The sequence below is a fragment of the Neophocaena asiaeorientalis genome, unplaced genomic scaffold, assembly GCF_003031525.2.
Source record: "Neophocaena asiaeorientalis asiaeorientalis breed wild unplaced genomic scaffold, Neophocaena_asiaeorientalis_V1.1 scaffold154, whole genome shotgun sequence".
NCBI lineage: Eukaryota > Metazoa > Chordata > Mammalia > Artiodactyla > Phocoenidae > Neophocaena > Neophocaena asiaeorientalis.
The window spans coordinates 2,082,951-2,110,781 of record NW_020172982.1 but is presented as its reverse complement, the minus strand read 5'-3'; the positions used below and the strand labels follow the sequence as shown (position 1 = coordinate 2,110,781).

Below are 27,831 nucleotides of genomic sequence, written 5' to 3'. Positions count from 1 at the left end.
ATACCCTGTGGACCTTACCCCAGTGCCTCTAATGGATCCCAACTGGCACTAACAGCCAAGCCAACCAGATATCACTAGTAGGGATCACATGATCCTTTGGCTCATTGAAGGGATGAAATGATGCATAATTAAACCCGTTAACAATAATAAGGATAAAGAGATCACCCAAGGCCAAAATGAAAATCCAGCCCTATTCAGGCTCATGGTAGATGCCCTCAGAAAGTATATGAATGTAGACCTAAACATTTTAGAGGGACACACTGTATTTCTAACTCACTTCATTAACCGGTCTGCCCCTGACATCACCGGAAGCTTCAAATCTTGTCATGGGGCTGCAAGACCCCCTCAACCTTCTTACTGATACAGTCTTTAACAATAGAGACCAGGCTGAAGAGGAGAGGAAGGAACAGCGTGACTTAAGAAAGCAAAGACGGAAAGCCAGGCTTCTGGCAGCCATCATGACAAGACCTAAAACAGCTCCTGGGAGGAGCTTTAAGACGGCGGAAGAGTAAGATGCTGAGCTCACCTTCCTCCCCACAGATACACCAGAAATACAGCTACACGTGGAACAACTCCTACAGAACACCTACTGAACGCTGGCAGAAGACCTCAGACCTCCCAAAAGGCAAGAAACTCCCCACGTACCTGGGTACGGCAAAAGGAAAAAGAATAAACAGAGACAAAAGAATAGGGACGGACCTGCACCAGTGGGAGGGAGCTGTGAAGGAGGAAAGGTTGCCACACACTAGAAGCCCCTTCGCGGGCAGAGACTGCGGGTGGCGGAGGGGGGAAGCTTTGGAGCCATGGAGGAGAGCGCAGCCACAGGGGTGCGGTGGGCAAAGGGGGAAGATTCCCGCACAGAGGTTCAGGGCCGACCGGCACTCACCAGCCCGAGAGGCTTGTCTGCTCACCGCCGGGTCAGGCGGGGCTGGGAGCTGAGGCTCGGGCTTCGGTTGGAGCGCAGGGAGAGGACTGGGGTTGGCGGTGTGAACACAGCCTGCAGGGGGCTAGTGCACCACGGCTAGCCGGGAGGGAGTCTGGGAAAAAGTCTGGAGCTGCCGAGGAGGCAAGAGACTTTTTCTTCCCTCTTTGTTTCCGGGTGCGTGAGGAAAGGGGATTAAGAGCGCTGCTTAAAGGAGCTCCAGAGACGGGCGTGAGCCGCGGCTAAAAGCGCGCACCCCGGAGACGGGCATGAGACACTAAGGCCGCTGCTGCAGCCACCAAGTAGCCTGTGTGCGAGCACAGGTCACTATCCACACCTCCCTTCCAGGGAGCCTGTACAGCCTGTCACTGCCAGGGCCCCGTGATCCAGGGACAACTTCCCTGGGAGAATGCACGGCGCGCCTCAGGCTGGTGCAACGTCACACTGGCCTCTGCCGCCGCAGGCTCGCCCCGCACTCTGTGCCCCTCCCTCCCCCCAGCCTGAGTGAGCCAGAGCCCCCGAATCAGCTGCTCCTTTAACCCCTGCCTGTCTGAGCGAAGAACAGACGCCCTTCGGCGATCTACACGCAGAGGCGGGGCCAAATCCAAAGCTGAGCCTCGGGAGCTGTGCGAAAAAAGAAGAGAAAGGGAAATTTCTCCCAGCAGCCTCAGGAGCAGCGGATTAAAGCTCCACAATCAACTTGATGTACCCTGCATCTGTGGAATACATGAATAGACAACGAATCATCCCAAATTGAGGAGGCGGACTTTGGGAACAACGATATACATATATTTTTCCCTTTTTCTCTTTTTGTGAATGTGTGTGTGTATGCTTCTGTGTTTAATTTTGTCTGTATAGCTTTGCTGATACCATTTGTCCTAGGGTTCTGTCTGTCCGTTTGTTTTGTTGTTTGTTTGTTTAGTATGATTTATAGCGCTTCCTATCATTGGTGGATTTCTTATTCGGTTTGGTTGCTCTCTTCTTTCTTTCTTTCTTTTTTATTACTTTAAAAAAACTTTTTTTAATAATGATTTTTTACTTTTATTTTAATAACTATTTAATTTAATTTTACTTTATTTTATCTTCTTTCTTTCCTTTTTTTTATTCCTTTTATTCAGAGCTGTGTGGAGGACAGGCTCTTGGTGCTCCAGACAGGTGTCAGGGCTGTGCCTCTGAGGTGGGAGAGACAAGTTAAGGACATTATTCCACAAGAGAAATCCCAGGTCCACATAATATCAAATGGCGAAAATCTCCCAGAGACCTCCATCTCAACACCAACACCCAGCTCCACTCAACGACCAGCAAGCTACAGTGCTGGATACCCTACGCCAAACAACTAGCAAGACAGGAACACAACCCCACCCATTAGCAGAGAGCCTGCCTAAAATCATAATAAGGCAACTGACACTCCAAAACACACCACCAGACATGGACCTGCCCACCACAAAGACAACATCCAGCCTCATTCACCAGAACACAGACACTAGTCCCCTCCACTAGGCAGCCTACACAACCCACTGAACCAAACTTAACCACTGGGGGCAGACACCAAAAACAACAGGACCTACGACCCTGCAGCCTGAGAAAAGGAGAACCCAAACACAGTAAGTTAAGCAAAATGAGAAGACAGAGAAACACACAGTAGATGAAGGAGTAAGATAAAAACCCACCAGACCTAACAAATTAGGAGGAAATAGGCAGTCTACCTGAAAAAGAATTCAGAATAATTATAGTAAAGATGAACAAAAATCTTGGAAATAGAATGGAGAAAACACAAGAAATGTTGAACAAGGACCTAGAAGAACTAAAGAGCAAACAAACAGTGATGAACACACAATAAATGAAATTTAAAATTCTCTAGGAGGGATCAATAGCAGAATAACTGAGGCAGAAGAACGGATAAGTGACCTGGAAGATAAAATAGTGGAAATGACTACTGCAGAGCAGAATAAAGAAAATAGAATGAAAGAATTGAGGACAGGCTCAGAGACCTCTGGGACAACATTAAACACACCAACATTCGAATTATAGGGATTCCAGAAGAAGAAGAGAAAAAGAAAGGGACTGAGAAAATATTTGAAGAGATTATAGTTGAAAACTCCCCAAATACGGGAAAGGAAATAATTAATTAAGTCCAGGAAGCACAGAGAGTTCCATACAGGATAAATCCAAGGAGAAACACGCCAAGACACATATTAATCAAACTATCAAAAGTTAATTACAGAGCTTCCCTGGTGGTGCAATGGTTAAGAATCTGCCTGCCAATGCAGGGGACATAGGTTTGAGCCATGGTATGGGAAGATCCCACATACTGCGGAGCAGCTAAGCCCGTGAGCCACAACTACTGAGCCTGCACATCTGGAGCCTGTGCTCCACAATGGGAGAGGCCACAACAGTGAGAGGCACATGCACCACAATGAATAGTGGCTCCTGCTTGCCACAGATGAAGAAAACCCTCACACAGAAACGCAGCCTGAACATAGCGAAAAATTAATTAATTAATTAATTAATTTAAAAAATAATAATTACATAGAAAAAATATTAAAAGCGGCACGGGAAAAACAACAAATAATATACAAGGGAATCCCCATAATGTTGACAGCTGATCTTTCAGGAGAAACTCTGCAAGCCAGAAGGGAGTGCCAGGACACATTTAACATGATGAAGGGGGAAAACTTATAACCAAGGTTACTCTACCCAGCGAAGATCTCATTCAGATTTGATGGAGAAAGTAAAATCTTTACAGACAAGCAAAAGCTGAGAGAATTCAGCACCACCAAACCAGCTTTACAACAAATGCCACAGGAACTTCTCTAGGCAGGAAACACAAGAGAAGGAAAAGACCTACAATAACAAACCCAAAGCAATTAAGAAAATGGGAACAGGAACATACATATCGATAATTACCTTAAATGTAAATGGATTAAATGCTCCAACCAAAAAACATAGACTGGCTGAATGGATACAAAAACAAGACCTGTATGTATGCTGTCTACAAGACACCCACCTCAGACCTAGGGAAACATACAGACTGAAAGTGAGGGGATGGAAAAAGATATTCCATGCAAATGGAAATCAAAGGAAAGCTGGAGTAGCAATTCTTATATCAGACAAAATAGACTTTAAAACAAGAGACAAAGAAGGTCACTACATAATGATCAAGGGATCAAACCAAGAAGAAGATATAATAATTGTAAATATTTATGCACCCAAAATAGGAGCACCTCAATACATAAGGCAAATACTAACAGCCATAAAAGGGGAAATCGACAGTAACACAATCATAGTAGGGGACTTTAACACCCCACTTTCACCAATGGACAGATCACCCAAAATGAAAATAAATAAGGAAACACAAGCTTTAAATGATACATTAAACAAGATGGACTTAATTGATATTTACAGGACATTCCATCCAAAAACAACACAATACACTTTCTTCTCAAGTGCTCATGGAACATTCTCCAGGACAGATCATCTCATGGGTCACAAATCAAGCCTTGGTAAATTTAAGAAAATTGAAATCGTATCAAGTATATTTTCCGACCACAAAACTATGAGGCTAGACATCAATTACTGGAAAAAATCTGAAAAAGTACAAGCACATGGAGGCTAAACAATACACTACTTAATAAGCAAGAGATCACTGAATAAATCAAAGAGGAAATCAAAAAATACCTAGAAAAAAATGACAATGAAAACACAATGACCCACAATCTATGGGATGAAGCAAAAGTAGTCCTAAGAGGGACGTTTACAGCAATACAATCCTACCTTAAGAAACAAGAAACATCTCAAATAAACAACCTAAACTTATACCTAAAGCAGTTAGAGGATGAAGAACAAAAAACCACAAAGTTAGCAGAAGGAAAGAAATCATAAAGATCAGATCAGAAATAAATGAAAAAGAAATGAAGGAAATGATAGCAGAGATCAATAAAACTAAAAGCTGGTTCTTTGAGAATATAAACAAAATTGATAAACCATTAGCCAGACTCATCAAGAAAAAAAGGGAGAAGACTCAAATCAATAGAATTAGAAACGAAAAAGGAGAAGTAACAACTGACACTGCAGAAATACAAAGGATCATGAGAGATTACTACAAGCAATTATATGTGAGTAAAATGGACAACCTGGAAGAAATGGACAAATTCGTAGAAATGCACAACCTTCCAAGACTGAACCGGGAAGAAAAACAAAATATGAACAGACCAATCACAAGCACTGAAATTTAAACAGTGATTAAAAATCTTCCAACAAACAAAAGCCCAGGACCAGATGGCTTCACAGGCAAATTCTATCAGACATTTAGAGAAGAGCTAGCACCTACCCTTCTCACACTCCTCCAAAATATAGCAGAGGAAGGAACACTCCCAAACTCATTGTACGAGGTCACCATCACCCTGATACCAAAACCAGACAAGGATGTCACAAAGAAAGAAAACTACAGGCCAATATCACTGACGAACATAGATGCAAAAATCTTCAACAAAATACTAGCAAACAGAATACAACAGCACATTAAAAGGATCATACACCATGATCAAGTAGGGTTCATCCCAGGAATGCAAGAATTCTTCAATATATGCATATCAATCAATGTGATAGACCATATTAACAAATTGAAGAAGGAAAACCATATGATCATCTCAATAGATGCAGAGAAAGCTTTTGACAAAATTCAACACCCATTTATGATAAAAACCCTCCAGAGAGCAGGCATAGAGGGAACTTACCTCGACGTAATAAAGGCCATACATGACAAACCCACAGCCAACATCATCCTCAATGGTGAAAAACTGAAACCATTTCCACTAAGCTCAGGAACAAGACAAGGTTGCCCACTCTCACCACCATTATTCACCATAGTATTGGAAATTTTAGCCACAGTAATCAGAGAAGAAAAAGAATTAAAAGGAATCCAAATTGGAAAAGAAGGAGGAAAGCTTTCACTGTCTGCAAATGACATGATACTGTACACAGAGAATCCTAAAGATGCTACCAGAAAACTACTAGAGCAAATCAATGAATTTGGTAAAGTAGCAGGATACAAAATTAATGCACAGAAATCTCTGGCATTCCTATACACTAATGATGAAAAATCTGAAAGTGAAATTAAGAAAACACTCCCATTTATCATTGCAACAAAAAGAATAAAATATCTAGGAATAAAACTACCTAAGGCGACAAAAGACCTGTATGCAGAAAATTATAAGCCACTGATGAAAGAAATTAAAGATGATACAAATAGATGGAGAGATACACTGTGTTCTTGGATTGGAAGAATTAACATTGTGAAAAAGGCTATAGTACCCAAAGCAATCTACAGATTCAATGAAATCCCTATCAAACTACCACTGGCATTTTTCACAGAACTAGAACAAAAAATTTCCCAATTTGTATGGAAACACAAAAGACCCCGAAGAGCCAGAGCAATCGAGAGAGAAAAACGGAGCTGGAGGAATCAGGCTCCCAGACTTCAGACTATACTACAAAGCAACAGTAATCAAGACAGTATGGTACTTGCAGAAAAACAGAAATATAGATCAACGGAACAGGATAGAAAGCCCAGAGATAAATCCACACACATATGGTCTCCTTATCTTTGATAAAGGAGGCAAAAATATACAGTGGAGAAAAGACAGCCTCTTCAATAAGTGATGCTGGGAAAACTGAACAGCTACATGTAAAGAGTGAAATTAGAACACTTCCTAACACCATATACAAAAATAAACTCGATATGGATTAAAGACCTAAATTTAAGGCCAGACACTCTCAAAATCTTAGAGGAAAACATAGACAGGGCACTCTATGACTTAAATCACAGCAAGATCCTTTTTGACCCACCTCCTAGAGGAAGGGAAATTAAAAAATTAAACACATGGCACCTAATGAAACTTAAAAGCTTTTGTACAGCAAAGGAAACCATAAATAAGACAAAAAGACAACGCTCAGAATGGGAGAAAATATTTGCAAATGAAGCAACTGACAAAGGATTAATCTCCAAAATTTACAAGCAGCTCATGCAGCTCAATATCAAGAAAACAAACAACCCAATCCAAAAATGGGCAGAAGACCTAAACAGACATTTCCCCAAAGAAGATATACAGCTTGCCAACAAACACATGAAAGAATGCTCAACATCATTAATCATTAGAGAAATGCAAAGCAAAACTACCATGAGATAGCATCTCACACCGCTCAGAATGGCCATCATCAAAATATCTACAAACAGTAAATGTTGGAGAGGGTGTGGAGAAAAGGGAACCCTCTTACACTGTTGGTGGGAATGTAAATTGATACAGACACTATGGAGAACAGTATGAAGGTGCCTTAAAAAACTAAAAATAAAACTACCATATGACCCAGCAATCCCACTACTGGGCATATACCCTGAGAAAACCATAATTCAAAAACAGTCATGGGCTTCCCTGGTGGTGCAGTGGTTGAGAGTCCACCTGCCGATGCAGGGGACACGGGTTCATGCCCTGGTCCGGGAAGATCCCACCACGGAGCGGCTGGGCCTGTGAGCCATGGCCGCTGAGCCTGTGCGTCTGGAGCCTGTGCTCCGCAATGGGAGAGGCCACAACAGTGAGAGGCCCGCATTCCACAAAAAAAAGAAAAAAAAGTCATCTAACACAATGTTCATTGCAGTACTATTTACAATAGCCAGGACATGGAAGCAACCTAAGTGTCCATCAACAGATGAATGGATAAAGAAGATGTGGCACATATATACAATGGAATATTATTCAGCCATAAAAGGAAACAAAATTGAGTTATTTGTAGTGAGGTGGATGGGCCTAGAGTCTGTCATACAGAGTGAAGTAAGTCAGAAAGAGAAAAACAAATATTGTATGCTAATACTTATATATGGAATCTAAAAGAAAGAAAAAAATTGTCATGAAGAACCTGGGCAAGACGGGAATAAAGATGCAGACCTACTAGAGAATGGACTTGAGGATAAGAAGAGGGGTAAGGGTAAGCTGGGACAAAGTGAGAGAGTGGCACGGACATATATACACTTCCATATGTAAAATAGATAGCTAATGGGAAGCAGCCGCATAGCACAGGGAGATCAGCTTGATGCTTTGTGACCACCTAGAGGGGTGGTATAGGGAGGGAGACACAAGAGGGAAGAGATATACGGATATATGTATATGTATAACTGATTCACTTTGTTATAAAGCAGAAACTAACACACCATTGTAAAGTAATTATACTCCAATAAAGATGTTTTTAAAAAAAAAAAATTCACCTCCCGGTCACCGCAAAAGTACTCTCTGAAGACCCCCGCCAGGAAAGGGAGCCTGTTTTAGCTGTGGGAGCCCCAAATACTGGAGCAAGGAATGCTCAGGACGCAGGTCCCAGCCTGTTAGGGAAACCACTGACTGAAACCGTCCACCCTGGCCAGGCACCACAGTAATCATCTGCATGTTATTTTACGACAGGAAATCCTGGTAAGGAACACGGAACTAACAAGCCACCACCAACCGGAAGAATTTGGCAAAGGTCAAAAGGAGAGAGGAGACACCAGTCCATAAGTCCGTATGTCCTACCAACCTCCCAGAATCCTCCTTGCTGGAATCCATCTTGGCTGAGCAATGCGCACATCACCAGGAAGGACCCTGAGTCTGAATGATTGGCCAGAGACAACCCAGAAACTAACCCCATCACCATAAAACCCGAGACTGTGAGCCACGTGGCAGAGTAGTTCTCCTGCGTTCCCTTACCCTACTGCTCTCTGCTTGGGTCCCCCTTCCCAATAACATCTCCTGCTTTGTCAGCACATGTGTCTCCTCAGACAATTCATTTCCAAGTGTTAGAGAAGAGCCCGCTCTCGGGCCCTGGAAGGGTCCCCCTTCCTGCAACAAGCCTACACCCAAGAAGCCATGCCCACTCTGCAAGAAGATGGGCCACTGAAGGAGGGAATGCCCCCAGCTCCGAAGGGAGTGAGGAAGGTCCCCGACGCCAGTCATGGCAATGGTTGACTGGGGGACCTGAGACCTCCCAAGGCTCCCGAGAAGACAGTCATCATCACACAGGAGGAACCACGGGTGACCATTGACGTGGCAGGTAAACTTGTCCAGTTTCTAGTGGACATGGGAACCATTTACTCTGTCCTGCCTTCTCATGCTGGGCCCCTGAAATCTGCTCTATTGTTGGGGTAGAAGGAAAACCAAAGGTAAAACATTTCACCACCCCTCTAACCTGCACCTGGGGAAATACACTTATAACTCACGAGTTTCTTGTCATGCCTAATGCCCCAGCCCATTATTGGAAAGAGATTTTCTCCCAGCCTTGGGGGGCAACTCTTACTCTCCCTGAAAACCAAAACCAGGGAATATTTTTGTCTGCTCTATGTATTATACAGGACACAAAATATTCCCCCAGAAATTAAAAAACTTATAGATCCACAGGTCTGGGGTCAGGGAATCCCAGGAAAACAAAATTTGTCACCCCTATAAAAATCACTTAAAGGAGGCTAATAATCTCCCTTCCAGGCATCAATACCCTCTATTTCCAGTAAACTCTCCATTTCTCTGCTCTTCTGCTTCTCAGGAAGTCACGTCTCCTTTAACCACACCCATACTAAGGGTCCTTCTTGTTGTTCACATCAGCACAGCTCCAGTCGACAAACATCCGCTACGCCAGGGGTCCCCAACAGCAGGAGGTGAGCGGCGGGTGAGCGAGTGAAACTTCATCTGTATTTACAGCCGCTCCCCATCGCTCGCAGCACCGCCTGAGCTCCGCCTCCTGTCAGCATTATGGTGAGTTGTGTAATTATTTCATTATATTTTACAATGTAATAATAATAGAAATAAACTGCACAATAAATGTAATGCACTTGAATCATCCCGAAACCATCCCCCCACCTCCCAGTCCGTGAAAAAACTGTCTTCCACGAAGCCGGTCCCGGGTGTCAAAAGGGTTGGGGACCGCTGCTCTGTCCAACTCCATGAATGCCATTGCTAAAGTGACTAACTCATCTGACTGTTGGATCTGCCCTGGCAACCGCACCTCCCCGGAGGACCTACATCTTTTAGGACTCCCCGCTTCCTTGGGCGACCTGATGGGGTAACAGCAAAATATGCTGGGTTCTCATTTACCACCCAGTAAGGAAGGAAGGACTGGGGCAGGAACCAACTGGGGGCCAAATTCTCTGGAACAGACACCCGCCTCCAAATCAGAGGAAAGAGTATTTCAGCTTTTAGGCAAAGCTAGCCTCTGTTTTTCTGGTATTAACATCCAGGGACAAAAATTAAGATGGCTTAATGAAACATACTACAATCACAGTCTAATTTTTAGTAATCACAGGTGGGTGACAGACACCAACCAGACTTCCAATATCCAACAGCAGGGAATGTCACTATCTGGTGGAAGAATCTAGTGACTGGAATAAACAAAACTAAAACTCACAATAAAAACATGATAATGGTTAACAATACCAAGAGAAAGCCAACGCAGGGAGTAGACAATATTCCAAACTAATGTTTAATATAACTAATAACTATATTCAGATGTACTCCAGTTCCTCCCTGTTACAGCTGCTGTATCAAAACTTGAGGTGTCAAAGGAGAAAAAAAAACACCATGGCTTCAAAAATCTCCATCTTTAGATGATGATGCATCAGGATTTCAACACATCCCACCTGAGGATGGGGACCATCAACACCCACTGGACAAGGTTGCTGCTTCCTTCTACTCCCCACTAACCACCTCCGCCACTATAAACAATCCCGAGAACCCTCTCTCTGACAGAAAAGCAAAGAGATCTGGACCCTCAGGTAAGGACAATGCCCATGCTCAGCTGGAAGCACTTACAGAAGAGGGACTATTGACCCTTGACCCTTAAAATATATTTTTTTAACATCTTTATTGGAGTATAATTGCTTTACAACAGTGTGTTAGTTTCTGCTGTATAACTAAGTGAATCAGCTCTATGTATACATATATCCCCATGTCCCCTCCCTCTTACGTCTCCCTCCCACCCTCCATATCCCACCCCTCTAGGTGGTCACAAACCACCTAGCTGATCTCCCTGTGCTATGCGGCTGCTTCCCACTTGCTACCTATTTTACGTTTGGTAGTGTATATATGTCCATGCCACTCTCTCACTTTGTCACAGCTTACCCTTCCCCCTCCCCATATCCTCAAGTCCATTCTCTAGTAGGTTTGTGTCTTTATTCCCGTCTTTTAGCTAGATACAAGTAGAGAAAGGGGGGAATGGGCCAGGTGTCAGGAAACCACATATCTCGTCAACAACAGGGGTCCTTGGGCAGACAGAGGAAAGCAGGAACCTCCAGACTGACAGGAAACCACACATTTGGGGGTGATAAGTGTCCTGGAGGCAAAGGAAGGTGGGAAAAGGCAGGAATCTCCAGCATCTGAATGTAACCTTTTGCTCACTATGCCCTCATTACAATAAAATTAGCCTTGCAGATAAGAAGTTCCCATCATGCACCACTGCTGTGAAACTTCCCATCAAGGCTAAATGAGGACACAAATCCCTCCTCCCCTCGGGAAGGTGGAACTGGCATGAAAATCAGGGAATACGACCCCCAAACTCCTCCCTCCCCAATGAATGTTCTGTCCCTTCATTTCTGCCCCCCACATAACCAGCTTGACAAAGAAACTCAGAGCAGCTACTCACTTGAGCCTGCCTGCTCTCCCTTTGAGAGCATACTATCACCGTCAATAAGAAGGTTGAGGGACTTCCCTGATAGTCCAGTGGTTAGGACTCTACGCTTCCACTGCAGGAGGCACGGGTTTGATCCCTGGTCAGGAAACTAAGATCCCACAAACCACACGGTGTGGCCAAAAAAAAAGAAGCAGCAGAAGGTTGAGAGGGGTTTGGGGCCCCATGGCAAGTTTTTGTAGCTTCAGAGGAATGTCACCAGGATAATTAGCAAGAAAGAGTTATTAAAAACAACACAAATGCCAAAGAAGAACAATAAGAAAGGCTGGCCATTTTTCCAGTCTGAGTTACAGTTCCTTATGTCTCTGCTGTTGTTTGGAATGAGTGAACCACACTGGCAAATAGATGAAAAAGCCATAGGAGGTCACACAATCGCAACAGTCCGCAGCAGAACAATGGAGAGGGGAGAATAAGCCTAACCCAGGAACAAAGGAAGAGACCAGAGGCAAAATGGAATTCCCTCCATTAATCACAAGAGTCTTTGCTTCTTTCTTCCCCGTGACACACCATTTCCCCCCAAATCTGAAAATGATATCTAAGAATAAAATGTGCATTTTAGTCTGGAGTCATTTTGTCTTCCACCAGAGGACCGGCCACCCATGGAAACGGGGGCAGAGGCAGGGGGAAGGGAAGCTGCTGGCTTTGCTCTCCTACGGGAGAGGGGCAGCTGCTGTCACAGACACCTCCACTTCAGTGAGAAAGGGATAACCCCAATCAGAGCTGGAGAGAGCTTCTGCTATAGCCAATGACTGTTGAGAAAAAAGTTAAGTCCCATATATCTCCTACCTGCAAGAATATTATTTCAATATATAATTCAATTCTTTATTCCCTCAGCTTCTCCACTACCAGTTTTTCATAAGATGTATATATACCAATATATATAATAATGAATAGGTATGGCCTATGATTTGAAGCATATAAAGTATAATATTTATTAAAATATTTCATATTTATACAATAAAATATATATTCATTTATTCAACAAATAAATATGAATACATGTAATGAATGGAGTGTGGTCAGCTCTTCCCTAGCCTTGCTTCAAATCTTTACTGATGTGTGTACTTAACAAAGCAAACAGAAACAGTTTGAAATAAATCATGAGACCTTTCAGGGATATAGCCATGTCAAAGAATACTGATTTATGGGACGAGATGGATGCAATATATGGCTAAGTTTAAAACTAAGTCTATCACTAAGGCTACAAAACAGCATGTCACAGTGTGTGACTTTTAGTTACAGTTATCTATTCATTCATCCCTTCAACAAATGTGTATTGCCCATCTACCAGCTGCCAATCACTGTTATACTCACAAAGATCCTTTGGCCTTAAAGAGTTACATTCTAGAAGGGGGTCTGGGGGAAGCAACCTGGCAATAAACAATAGATGGAATTAAATAAGTATGTTCTCCAGTATGTTAGAAAATCCTGAATTCTGTGAAGGAAAGCAGAGTGGGGCAGACTAAGGAGGCCCAGAAGTGGTGGGTTTAAGGAAATGTGGAGTGGGTTTTGGATCTAAATAAGGCTGTCAGGCTGGGCTATTTTGAGAATGTGAGATCTGAGCAAAGACTAGAAGGTGAGGGGTATTTAGGGAGATGGTCCTAAGGCAGGAGATAGATGGGCTCCAGGCTAGACGTTTACAACCAGCCCCCTGTTTACACTTCGAGATAGAAATAACAACAGGAACAAGGTAAATAGCTGGACTTTGTCTCCAGTGAACACTTTAAAATAACAATCATGGCAGGGGCAGAGAGGAGCTAAACCCTGCTTGGGTAAAAGATCAAGACATCACGTATTTCTCATCCTTGGGGCCAGGAAGGCCTTGACTGCACATGCACAGAAAGGCTCCTCGGGGGTCCAATGGGGGAGGGGGCTGAGTCAAAGAACAAAGCAAGACGATTAGCCAGATGGAAACAAAGACCGGGAAGACTACCCCTCTATAAATGATTTAAACTTCCCAAAGGCGCGACTTTTCTCCGAGCTCACCTGTGCATCTGTCGGCAGGTACTCTGCTTTTGTAATAAATACCTTTTGTTCCTCTCTACCTTCCGTCTCCTTGTCAGAATTCTTTTTTTCAAGGCAGACAAGGACAGGAGCTCAGACTAGCCACTGGCCCTCGTTGTCCCGCGGTTAGGATTGGGCACCGTCGCTGCCACGACCAGGGTTCAATCCCGGGTCAGGGAACTAAGGTCTCGCTTCCAGCTGCTGCTCACTGGTGTCTCTCGGAAATCAGTCGCACTTGGGAAAGAGCCAGGACAAGGGCCTGAAGATACAGTGTGCCTGGAGCGCGTAAGTGACAGCAATGGGGCCAGGGGGCGCTCATGCTGGAAGAACAAAGAGCAGAAAACATGTCAGAAATGGATGAGGAGGGCAGATCCTGGGAGTTTTATAAGACACTGTGTAGTCGTATTATTTCCGTATAAACACTAGAAAAGTGTAAGCCAAAAAAGTTGATTTTTTTTCTGAGTGACAGGATGACAAATACTTCATGCTTTCTATGTACTTTGCTTTCCAGCTATATCGAAATATTATTGATATACATCACTGTATAAGTTTAAGGTGTACAGCATAATGGTTTGACTTACACATATTGTAAAATAGTCACCACAACAAGTTTAGTTAGCATCCATCATCTCATACTGATACAATAAAAAGGGAAAGCAAATAAATTCATTTGTACTATTTTTTTTAGATTCCACAAATAAGCAATATAATATGATATTTGTCTTTCTCTGTCTGACTTACTTCACTTAGTGTGATAATCTCTAGGTTCATCCATGTTGCTGCAAATGGCATTATTTCATTCTTTTTTATGGCTGAGTAGTATTCCACAGTATATATGTACCACATCTTCTTTATCCATTCCTCTGTCAACAGACATTTAGGTTGCTTCCATGTCCTGGCTATTGTAAATAATGCTGCTATGACCATTGGGGTGCATGTATCTTTTTGAATTATGGTTTTCTCCAGAATATGCCCAGTGGTATTGACATATACATGCTACTGTATATAAGACAGATAACTAATAGATACCTACTGTATAGCACAGAGCACTCTACTCAATACTCTGTAATGACCTATATGGGAAAAGAATCTAAATAAGAGTGGATACATCTACCTGTATAACTGATTCACTTTGCTGTACAGCAGAAACTAACAGAACATTGTAAACAAGCTATACTCCAATAAAAAACAAATTATTTTAAGGGAAAGCAAAAGAAGACAAGAAAGATTTTTTCCTTGTGATGAGAACTCTTAGGATCTACTCATTTAACTTCCCTGGACAGTTGACCTGTGACCGACATGGGTTTGAACTGTATGATCCACTTACAAGCAGATATTTTTCAATAAATATACAAAAATAAACATGTAGAACATCATGTGCAAGACTTGAAGTGAATAACCTGCTTTACATAGGCATAAGGTGAGTGATATTTAATATAAAATGAACAATGTGTTAGTTTTCTTACTGTTTTATAACTTTGCTTTCAAAGAATTAGGGGGCTTCCCTGGTGGTGCAGTGGTTGAGAGTCCGCCTGCCGATGCAGGGGACACGGGTTCGTGCCCCGGTCCGGGAAGATCCCACATGCCGCGGAGCAGCTGGGCCCGTGAGCCATGGCCGCTGAGCCTGCGCGTCTGGAGCCTGTGCTCTGCAACGGGAGAGGCCACAACAGTGAGAGGCCCGCGTACCACAAAAAAAAAAAAAGAATTACATTACCATACAGTATGTCTCTCTCTTGTAATTGGAGAAATTGCATTATCCGCCTATCATCACAGGTAAGTGGTTTTTTTAAATGTAACAATGTTTCCATTGCTATATTATGAATATGACTATAATACTGTATGCCATAAAAATTTTGCAGTGATTCATTCATTAGTGTACAGGCGAGGCTACTGTGAAACAACTGATTACACTAGGCTACCATAAGGCAGTCATGCTGCTACTGCTTCAATATCAATGCATGAATTGATATACCTCTAAATAAACATAAATTTATTTTTCACATTACCTTTTCACTTTGAAGTTTAGTGTTAGTCATAAGCATAAAGTCTACAGTGTATTGCATCACATAAGACAATATTGCTGTAGGTACTGACAGACAGATGATCTATCTTGTAGACAGACACAAACCTAACAGTATCGATAAATACTGTGCAGTACTATAAAGGTATTTTCTCTACCTTATGATTTTCTTAATAACATTTTCTTTTCTCTAGCTTACCTTGTTATAAGAATACAGGATATAATACATATAAAAGACAGAATATGTGTTAATCAACTGCTTATGGGACCGGTTAAGCTTCAGGTGAATAGTAGTCTATTAGTAGTTAATTTTTTAATTTATTTATTTATTTATTTTGGGCTGTGTTGGGTCTTCGTTGCTGCTCATGGGCTCTCTCTAGCTGTGGAGAGAGGGGGCTACTCTTCGTTGTGGTGCGCAGGCTTCTCATTGTGGTGGCTTCTCTTGTTGCGAAACACAGGCTCTAAGTGTGCGGGCTTCAGTAGTTGTGGCATGCAGCCTCAGTAGTTGTGGTGTGCAGGCTCTAGAGCACAGGCTCTGCAGCTGTGGTGCACGAGCTTAGTTGCTCCGCAGCATGTGGGATCTTCCCAGACCAGGGATCGAACCCGTGTCCGCTGCATTGGCAGGAGGATTCTTAACCACTGCACCACCAGGGAAGTCCTGTAATTAAGTTTTTAAGGAGTCAAAAGTTACATTTAGATTTTCCACTGTGTGTGGGGGGTAGGCACCCCTAACCCCTGCATTGTTCAAGGGTTAACTGTATATTATACAGCAGTGTTAACCATAGTCACCATGCTGTACATGACATCCTAGTGCTTATTTATCTTGTAACTGGAAGTCTGTACCTTTTGACCACCTTCCTCCAATTATGTTTCTTTGTGTACTGGTTTCACAATTAGAAAAAGAAGGAAAAGATATATATCTGATAAGGGGTTAATATCCAAAATATATAAGGAACTCATACAACTCAATAGTTTAAAAAAAACAATTAAAAATGGGCAAAGAACCTAAACAGACATTTTTCCAAAGGTATATAAAAGGCCAACAGGTACATAAAAAGACGCTTAACATCACTAGTCATTTGGGAAATGCAAATTAAAACCACAATGAGATATCATCAAAAAGACAAGAAATAACAAATGCTGGTGTGGATGTGGAGAAAAGGGAACCCTTGTACACTGTTGGTAGGAATGTAAATTGGTGCAGCCACTGTGGAAAACAGTATGGAGTTTCCTCAAAAAATTAGAAATTGGACAACCATATGATCTGGCAGTTTCACTTCTGGGACTATATCCAAAGGAAATGAAACCACTAAATCAAAAAGATATACGCACCCCCGTATTCACAGCAGCGTTATTTACAATAGCTAAAATACTTAGGAAGCAACCTAAGTGTCCATCAATGGATGGGCATCAATGGATGTCCATCAATGGATGAATGGATAAAAAAGTTGTGGTATATAGGTAATGGAATGTTATTCAGCCATAAAAAAATGAGGAAATCCTATCATTTGTAACAACATGTATGAAACTTGAAGTTGTTATGGTAGGTGAAATAAGTCAGAGAAAGACAAATACTGTATGATCTCATTTATATGTGGAATCTAAAAATGAAAGAAAGAAAAACAGAACAAAACAAACAACAACAACAAAAAAACTCATAGAAAAAAATCAGACATATGGTTACCTGAGGCAGAGGGAAGAGGGGGAAGGATTGGAGGAAGGTGGTCAAAATGTACAAATTTCCAGTTATAAGATAAATAAGTACTAGGATGCAATGTACCACATGAAGACTCTGGTTAACACTGCTGTATAATATACATGATATTTGTTGAGAGTAAATCCTAGGAATTCTCACCACAAGAATTTTTTTCCCTTTTTCTCTTCTTCTTTCTTTTCTTTATAGTGTATCTATATGAGATGATGGATGTTAGATGAACATATTGCAATAATCATTTTACAGCATATGTAAATCAAGCCATCATGCTGTACACCTTAAACTTATGCAGTGATGTGTGTCAATTATTTCTCAATAAAACTGGAGAAAAAACAAGTTTTTTTAAAGTACTGATGCCTGGCTCCACCCCCCAGACATGCTGATAAATATAATAGGATGCAACCCAGGCATCAGGATTTTTTAAATCTCCCCCAGGTAGTTTTATATGCAACAACAATTGAGAGTCCCTGGCATTCGAAGGGCCAAAAGCGGGCCCGATACCTGTGGGGAACTGGAAGAAAATGTAATGGGAGGAGTCAACAGATGCCAGTTATATGCCAAATTTCCATACTAAGAAGTCTGGATATATATATAGAGAAAGAGTTAGAGATAGCTGATAGGTAAATGGATGGATGGATAGATAGGTAAAGTGATAGATAGATAGATAGATAGATAGATAGATAGATAGATAGATAGATCGATCTAGCTGCCTGTAAAAGTCACATTTCTTGAATAGCTAATAGATATCTCAAAACTATGATGTAAAAATCCAAACTCCTGATTCCTACCCCCACCCCTACCAAAAAAAATCTCCTTTCCTCCTTAAGTCTTTCCCATCTCAGTAAGTCTCAGCTCCATCCTTCCTAAAGCTCTAGGAGCCGTCCTCGAAGCTCACTATTTTAGGCATCCTTATTTAATCCTTACTCTTCAGTAGTTCTCTTACCTGAAGCTCTTGAGAGTACATTACTGCTGCTCATTGACCATGCTGACTCACAATGGTGGTACCGGGTTTCCTTACGTGCTTTGTAATTTTGTATTGTGAGCTCTTCAGGACTCTTTGGGACTCTCTTGGTGGGTATCTCATGCTATCTGGATGGAGGGTACTCCTCCTGAGAGGTTTTACATTTACTTTGCCAAAAGCCTACCTCTTTCACAGGCTCGGAGCTCTTTAACGTTAATTTATTGACTTGAAGTTTCCAGAACCATACAGCTAGAAAGATTTCAATCCCAACTCTGGGTGAGGATAGGGATATAGTTGTGAATTTTCAGGAAAGACTTTTTCTATCTAAAATCTAAATGAAGACATACAAATGTCCTTCAGACACCATTCTGCACCACTGGATAAGTTTTCTAGTGTGCATCTTCAAAGGCCCCAGCTTTCTGGGCTTCCCTGGTAGCACAGTGGTTGAGAATCTGCCTGCCAATACAGGGGACACGGGTTCGAGCCCTGGTCTGGGAAGATCCCACATGCCGTGGAGCAACTAGGCCCGTGAGCCACAACTACTGAGCCTGCGCGTCTGGAGCCTGTGCTCCGCAACAAGAGAGGCTGCGATAGTGAGAGGCCCGCACACCGCGATGAAGAGTGGCCCCCGCTTGCCGCAACTAGAGAAAGCCCTCACACAGAAAAGAAGACCCAACACAGCCAAAAAATAAATAAATTTATTTTTAAAAAAAAAAGGCCCCAGCTTTCTATGGGGGTCTCAAATGCAGCCTTTAAACTCATAGAATTCCCAAGTCATTATCACCTATGCTTGTGTAGGTCCTCAGATGAACCTCTATGTGACTGAGACAAGGATTCCACGTTACCCTCTCCTGATCCCATTCCCAGGCTTACAGTGTGGTTTGGCTCTGGAGTTCAGTTTATACTTCATTTTTAGCCCATTGGAAATGTCCTTACATGTTTTCTGGCTCAGTTACACATTTTAAAATGATATCTTTTTATATTTCCTCTAACATGTGCAAGTGTTTTCTAGCAGGAAGCTTTCTGGGTAATCTGGTTTGCCATGTTGCCAGAAATAGACATAGCAAGTGGTAGCATGATGCCGTAAACATTAATAGGCTGTGTTAAAATGATGCACCTCAAACCTGAAGAAAAACCATTACGATTTTGCAGGGATTTATAAAATCATGCAACACTACATATGGAATTTTACAAAGTGTCATGAAATGTGGTAATAAATATTTAGAAGTTTCTTTTGAGGTTTCTCATTTTAAAGCAAAGGTATTTTACAAATCAGAGCCACATTCATTGGGGAAACACTTGTTCTGTCACAGTTAAAGACTGAAATAATACCAAAAAAAGCATATGGTGAAACCCAAAATGTATATCTTTGTCAGCCAAATATTGTTGGATGATACATGGAAAGCATTACAGAAGAGTAAAGAAACAAATGTTGGAACAAATTACATAGTGTTGAAGGTTTGCTATATATTTGGATGAAGCACTCATGTTTCTAACACATTTCAGCTTATGGTATTTTCTGGATTCTGTTTCCAATAACAAAATACATGAAGAACTGTTTTTTGTGGGACATGACAATAGAGGACGAAATAATATTTTCCCTCAGTTATAAATAACTTCTTTTAGAAAGATTACAATACATGGAAAAGAGCAGGAAACTACTTGAATTGGAATTTTAGAAATTCCCAAGCAAAGGTACAGATAAAGTACCCCACATGAAATGCATTCCATCTATCATTCACAGGAAAGCTATTGGCAGCAAAGATGGTGAAGCCATAAGACAGCAAAGTGCTACAGGATGTCGTGGTGAGGTTAGACTTATAAAAACAAGACATTTTAAAATGTAGGGGACTATTTGCATTCTTGTAGAGAGGGTAACTTTCTTAGATCAGGTTCCCCGGGAAGCAGATTCTGAGAAAGAATATCACATAGAAATTTTATTGGAGAATGCCCTTAGGACCAACTGTGGGGAAGTGAAGGAGGCATGATTAGGCAGAAGGAGAAATTGAACTGAGATGCAGTTCCCACAAGGTCCTCAACCAATCCCCTGCATAGCTCTGGAGCTGGAATGGCCCCTCAATGTGGTCCCATCTTGCCACAAGCTGGCCCAGCCCTTAATCCAGACCCGACCAGTTATTGAATGAGAGCTGCCCCTGGGAGGGGACGTGACCTTGGGTGAGGCATCTTTCTTCCACTGAGAGCTGTACCTAGAGGATGACCTGCCAGCCACCAACATGACATGAAGGGCTGGGGGAAGTGCCCCACGGCGTCCACCAAAGCCACCATGCAGAGGATTGAAGGAGAGACTGTGGCAAAATGCCTGAAAGAACTGGCCAACTGAAAGATGAGTTCTTCATTTGCCTCTTACAAAGAAATCAAGAGATCCAAATGTGCTGACCTTGGCTATAGTGACAACTAGAAGACACAAGGATGTGACACACCACAAAAAATTCAGTCTAACAATAGACGAAAACATAACTACTTTTTTTTTAACATCTTTATTGGAGTATAATTGCTTTACAATGGTGTGTTAGTTTCTGCTGTATAACAAAGTGAATCAGCTATTCGTATACATATGTCCCCATATCCCCTCCCTCTTGTGTCTCCCTCCCACCCTCCCTATCCCACCCCTCCAGGTGGTCACAAAGCACCGAGCTGATCTCCCTGTGCTATGCAGCTGCTTCCCACTAGTTATCTATTTTACATTTGGTAGTGTATATATATCAATGCTACTCTCTCACTTCGTCCCAGCTTACCCTTTCCCCTCCCCATGTCCTCAAGTCCATTCTCTACGTCTGTGTCTTTATTCCTGTCCTACGCTAGGTTCATCTGAACCATTTTTTTTTTACATGTTGTTTCCAAAACTTATGTAGCCTAAAAATCTCTAATGCATGCACACTTAAGAAACCTGGAAAATTGTTTCAACTTGTGAAAAAGCTTCAATAGTTTCAGTGCATGTTAAACCTAGATGTTAAACTTTTTCAAAAAGATACATGCACCTCAGTGTTCAGAGCAGCATTATTTACAGTTGACAAGGTATGGAAGCAACCTAAATGTCCATCAACAGATGAATGGATAAAGATAATGTGATATATATATAGTGGAATACTACTCAGCCATAAAAAAAGAATGAATTTTTGCCATTTGGAGCAACATGGATGGACTTGGAGGGCATTATGCTAAGTGAAATAAGTCACACAGAGAAAGACAAATACTGTATGATATCACACATATGTGGAATCTAAAAAATACAACAAACTAGTAAATATAACAGAAAAGAAGCAGACTCACAGATATAGAGACCAAACCAGTGGTTATCAGTGGGGAGAGGGAAGGGGGAGGGAAAATATAAGGGTAGGAGATTAATAGGTGCAAACTATTAGGTATAAAATAAGCTACAAGGACATATTGTAAAACACAAAGAATACAGCCAATATTTTATAATAACTGTAAATAGAGTATAACCTTTAAAAATTGTGAATCACTATATTGTATACTTATAACATATAATATTGTAAGCAACTACATTTCAATTTTTTTAAAAAAAGAAAAAAAGACCTAGATGTTAAAACTTTTAAAATTATAAACCTCCAGTAGATAAAAATTTCCTAGTTATTTTTTAACAATAATATTTAAGTAATTTTGAATTAACTTTAAACAATGAAAATTACAATTTGGAAAGCATAGTCAAAGATACGCTTTTTCCATTTGGATTAACATATTGTTGGAAGAATTTTTTCAACCATGACAGCCAATAAAATCAAGTATCTAAATAAATTGAAAACACAGGCTTTTGAATTTCTACATCGCAAAATGTTAAACCAGGTTTTTTAATTAAAGTATCTGATCACGCAATGATGCAAGGCTTAAATTGCATACATATTCAGAACCAGGATAATTCAGCAGCTCAAAGCTCCTGGGTTCCCACAGTTCCCCAGTTGAAATGCCCATTCTCTTCTTTCTAGGCTCCAGCTCCTAGACTGTGTCTGGTTATCCTCCTTAACACTTAGTATAGCAGCCTCCAAGCCTTTATCTCCATGTATCACCATCAGTAAAAAAATGTTTAAGCATGTAGCTCCTTTTATTTGTTTATAAATTATACACATGTTCTACACTACTGACAAATTATCTATCTTATGTAACATATACAAAAATACAAATTTAAACAGATAAGACAATCCTTGCCCAAAATGCATAAATTATGAAGAAACATCAGGCAACTCCAGATGAAGAAAGAGTCTCTAATGTAACTGGTATTTACTCTTCAAAAATGTTATGGTCCAGCTACATGTAAAAGAATGAAATTAGAACACTTCCTAACACCATACACAAAAATAAACTCAAAATAGTCTCCCTCTCTTTCTTTCTTTCTGTCTTTTCCTTGTTTAGCTGAAATTTATATGTTTGTTAGTTCTAGGCAAAGTTTTATAGTGAACAAATGGATACCAAGGGGGATAGGTGGGGTGGGATGAATTGTGAGATTGGGATTGACATAAATACACTATTGATACTATGTATAAAATAGATAAATAGTGATAACCTACTGTGTAGCTCAGGAAACTCTACTCAATGCTCTGTGGTGACCTAAATGGGAAGGAAATCCAAAAAGGAGGCGATATATGTATACGTATAGCTGATTCACTTTGTTGTACAGCAGAAACTAACACAACATTGTAAGGCATTTATACTCCAATAAAGATGTGAAAAAATATATATTTTGGACAAACAATATGGGGAAAAGTACTTTTTAAATTTTTTATTTAATTAATTAATTAATTTATTATTATTATTTTGGCTGCCATTGGGTCTTTGTTGCTGAACACGGGCTTTCTCTAGTTGCAGCAAGCAGGGACTACTCTTTGTTGCGGTGCTCAGGCTTCTCATTGTGGTGGCTTCTCTTGTTGTGGAGCACGGGCTCTAGACGTGTGGACTTCATTAGTTGCAGCATGCAGGCTCAGTAGTTGTGGCTCACTGGCTCTAGAGCACAGGTTCAGTAGTTGTGGTGCACAGGCTTAGCTGCTCCGTGGCATGTGGGATCTTCCCAGACCAGGGCTGGAACCCGTGTCCCCTGCATTGGCAGGCAGATTCTTAACCGCTGTGCCACCAGAGAAGCCTGAAAAGTATTTTTTACAATAACAAAATAGAAAATTTTAAAATTTTTTTAAATGTTATAGTCATGAAAGACAAAGATTTAGAAACTCTTCCAAGTTGGAGTGACAACTAAATGCAATGCATGATCCAGGGTTGGATCTTGAGCTCATAAAGGAAATTTTGGAGAAAATAGGCAAACTTTGAGTGGGATGTGTGGATTACATGGTCATGTTAGATGAATGTCAATTTCATAATTTTGATTTTTGCATTGTAAATACACTCTAAATATTAAGGGTTACAGGGCATCATGTATGCAACTTATTTTCAAGTAGTTCAGGAAAAACTAAAACCCACAGTCAATTTATGTGTGTGTATATGTGTGTGTGTGTTTGTGTGCATGTAGAGAGACAGAGAGTAAAAGAATGCAAATATGAACAATATCAACATTTTGAAAATCTGGCTGAAGGATATACAGAGCTCTATAGATCTTTGCACTACTTTCGCGAATTTTCTGTAAATCTGAAATTGTTTCAAAGCAAGAAAGGTTAAAAATTTAATACAAACAGAACAAAAAATCCTTTGAAAAGATGACACAAAAAATAGAAACTAGTTTTAAAGTTTCCAGTTATTATTAGTACAATACAATGTATTGATTTTATTAAATTACTAATAACTTTAACTAGTTTTAAAGTATTCTAGTTATTATTAGCACAAAACAATGTATCGATTTTATTAAAATACTAATAACTTTTTCAATATGAGACTATTAATAGTTGTAGATATTTGTCCTGTCCTCTTCTTTATGAAACTGTTCCAGAGGAAAACCTTCAGTGAACTTTTCATTCATAAAAAATTAAATTAAGTTTCCAGATCATAAAACCAACCCCTCTCTTAAAACATTAGATTTAAAACTTTTAAAACTTTTAAAAGTTTTAAAACTTAAAACATTTTATGGGTTAACATTTAATATTTGAGAATTAATGAATCATAAACAATTTAACAAATACATTTAACATCTATTTCCAACTGTTCGAAAGGTTTAAATTATTTTATTTAAGATAATGTTTACATTTTCTCAAGAAATAAAATAGAAATGCTTTCCTATAAGACACTTAAAGTCATGTTCTAATCCTTTTCCACATTTCTGGTTCTCCCTTCCCTGTTAGTTTCAAAATAGGCTGACATCCTCAGAGTAGTCAGGATTTGGAATATCATGTAGGAGGAAGTGGTAATAGTTTTAATTGCAAAAAGTTGTTCTTCCTGAGACCTTCCCCTCTACCCCCTCCTCTTTCGGATCCCCAAAGAATGGTAAACTGATACATTCGAGGGCTTCCCTGGTGGCGCAGTGGTTAAGAATCTGCCTGCTAATGCAGGGGACACTGGTTCAAGCCCTGGTCCGGGAAGATCCCACATGCCGCGGAGCAGCTAAGCCCGTGCGCCACAACTACTGAGCCTGCGCTCTTAGACTATTAATAGTTGTAGATATTTGTCCTGTCCTCTTCTTTATGAAACTGTTCCAGAGGAAAACCTTCAGTGAACTTTTCATTCATAAAAAATTAAATTAAGTTTCCAGATCATAAAACCAACCCCTCTCTTAAAACATTAGATTTAAAACTTTTAAAACTTTTAAAAGTTTTAAAACTTAAAACATTTTATGGGTTAACATTTAATATTTGAGAATTAATGAATCATAAACAATTTAACAAATACATTTAACATCTATTTCCAACTGTTCGAAAGGTTTAAATTATTTTATTTAAGATAATGTTTACATTTTCTCAAGAAATAAAATAGAAATGCTTTCCTATAAGACACTTAAAGTCATGTTCTAATCCTTTTCCACATTTCTGGTTCTCCCTTCCCTGTTAGTTTCAAAATAGGCTGACATCCTCAGAGTAGTCAGGATTTGGAATATCATGTAGGAGGAAGTGGTAATAGTTTTAATTGCAAAAAGTTGTTCTTCCTGAGACCTTCCCCTCTACCCCCTCCTCTTTCGGATCCCCAAAGAATGGTAAACTGATACATTCGAGGGCTTCCCTGGTGGCGCAGTGGTTAAGAATCTGCCTGCTAATGCAGGGGACACTGGTTCAAGCCCTGGTCCGGGAAGATCCCACATGCCGCGGAGCAGCTAAGCCCGTGCGCCACAACTACTGAGCCCGCAAGCCACAACTACTGAAGCCTGCTCACCTAGAGCTCGTGCTCCGCAACAAGAGAAGCCACCGCAATGAGAAGCCCGTGCACCGCAACGAAGAGTAGCCCCTGCTTGCCACAACTAGAGAAAGCCCACGCACAGCAACAAAGACCCAATGCAGCCAAAAATTAATAACTAAAAAATAAATTTTAAAAAAATGATACAGTCGAGTCATTAGTGTCATAGAATAATCCCTCGCTGTCTCCTTACGTCAGCTCTTCTGACCTTTCTTGACCAGCTGACTCATGAAAAGGAAAGCCTGCTGTCCCAAAATTCAGAGGGATGGGGACTGGGCACTGACTTCAGAATAGCATGTGAAGGATTAATACACAATCACTTTAATTACACAAACAGACCACAAAATGCATATCAACATAGATTATGTTTTATTTGAGTATTTGTATTTCATTAGCGTGTAATACAAGTTATAATGAGGGTTTATATAATTCTGAAATAAGGTCCTTTTTTTTTTTTTTTTGCCATATGCGGGACTCTCCCGTTGCGGAGCACAGGCTCCGGATGCGCAGGCTCAGCAGCCATGGCTCACGGGTCCAGCCGTTCCGCGGCATGTGGGATCCTCCCAGACCAGGGCACGAACCCTCATCCCCTGCATCGGCAGGCGGACTCTCAACCACTGCGCCACCAGGGAAGCCCCTGAAATAAGGTTCTTGAATAACACTGTGGCATGTCTCCCCAGAGCAACGGCCCTCAAACACTAAGAGCCATTTAATGAAGGTACCTATCAACAGCCCAAGTGCCCCAAAAACTCTGTCACAAATCTACTGTGTAGACAACATTACTGAGTACTCTGTTCTACACGTGGAATTTGACGAAGAAGAAAGCCATGTGCAAGAAATCACACTTCAGCAGTCTGCCCACGTACAGGTAATGAACCACAAGCATCCTCCGTGAACACTCCTCCACAGATGTACAAGATCAAAGTTCCCAGACTCACAGACATAGAAAACAAACTTGCCAAAAGGGGAAGGATGGGGGGAGGGATAAATTAGGAGTTTGGGATTAGTGAACAGAAGCCCTTTGATGTGCAAAGGGAAAAACCAAGCAATTGTGCTGCTTCAACTGAGAAAAATCTTTATCCAGAAGGATCCAGAAATCCTCTGATAGCCAGTCCCACATTTGTGGCAGACAAAGTAGATCAAGACAAATAGGTCTTGATCCGGGATGCTTGTGAACTGGATGCAGCCTTTCCTGGGATGGTACACTTCTCCTGACCACGGATTCCGAGGCTGAAACAAGCAGCTCTGGGCACACTGGCAAATGGAGTAACCTCCTTTGTCAACCTAAGTGAATCCCTTAACAGTGGTGATGCTTCAGAAATACAGTAGGAGGACCAATCTGCAAGTGAGATTACTCGGGCATGTAATACCTTCGCTAAAGCACTTAATACGACACAGCTCCTTGCCTCCAAGCCTGGCAGGTGGGATAGACACCAGTGGAGGAGGGAACGTCTATGTCATCAGTAGAGACCAGTCCACACTCATCATTCAGGTCCAAGCCCTCCTCCTTTTAAACACTCACATCACATGACAAGCCCAATTCTAGAGTATCTCAACGTGTACTACCTCTGCAAGTCTACGTTCTGCCTGCTTTTCCTCTCCATGCACTGGGCCAGGTCAACCCCAGCCCTTCAGGCACTTGGGAAGGACTGCAAAACCAGCCTGTTGCAAGCCTGCTGAAATGAGCTCTTCACCCCTGGACTGGCCCAGATCATGAGTTTTTCCATTACCTTGTGGCCATAGTCAATCAGCTGCAGAAGATATCCAGGAAGATAAACTTTCTGGCAAACAGATAAAGCAAGTCGTGGAGCACATCTGGAAGCTTCAGGAGTTGTGTAAAAGTATGGCAAAGCTGGGTATAGAAGACGTCTATGAGTCTGCATACCTTAAAGCTGTAGTTTTCTTTAACCCCCATCATCCAGGTTTGGCCAGCACAAGTCAGATTTTAAAATTCCAAGAAAGGCACAGATGGAGTTGCAGGATTATTTTCAGAAAGCCTACTCAGAAGACACCTACTGATTGGTCCAGATTCTCAATCGCCTGCTGGCCCTCAGGCTGATGAGCTCTAACATAACCGAAGAACTTTTTTTACTGATCTCATTGGCAGTGTTTCCATAGACAGCATAATCCCCTACATCCTCAAGAAGAAGATGGCAGAGTATAATGGCCAGATCACTGATGCCAATCTATGGAGCACACCACACACCTGCTGA

At 41.2% G+C, this 27,831-nt stretch overlaps 1 pseudogene; it reads left to right on the top strand.

Moving 5' to 3' along the window:
- Positions 1–326: 326 nt before the first annotated feature.
- On the top strand, positions 327–27,831 carry LOC112397769 (nuclear receptor subfamily 2 group C member 2-like; annotated as a pseudogene).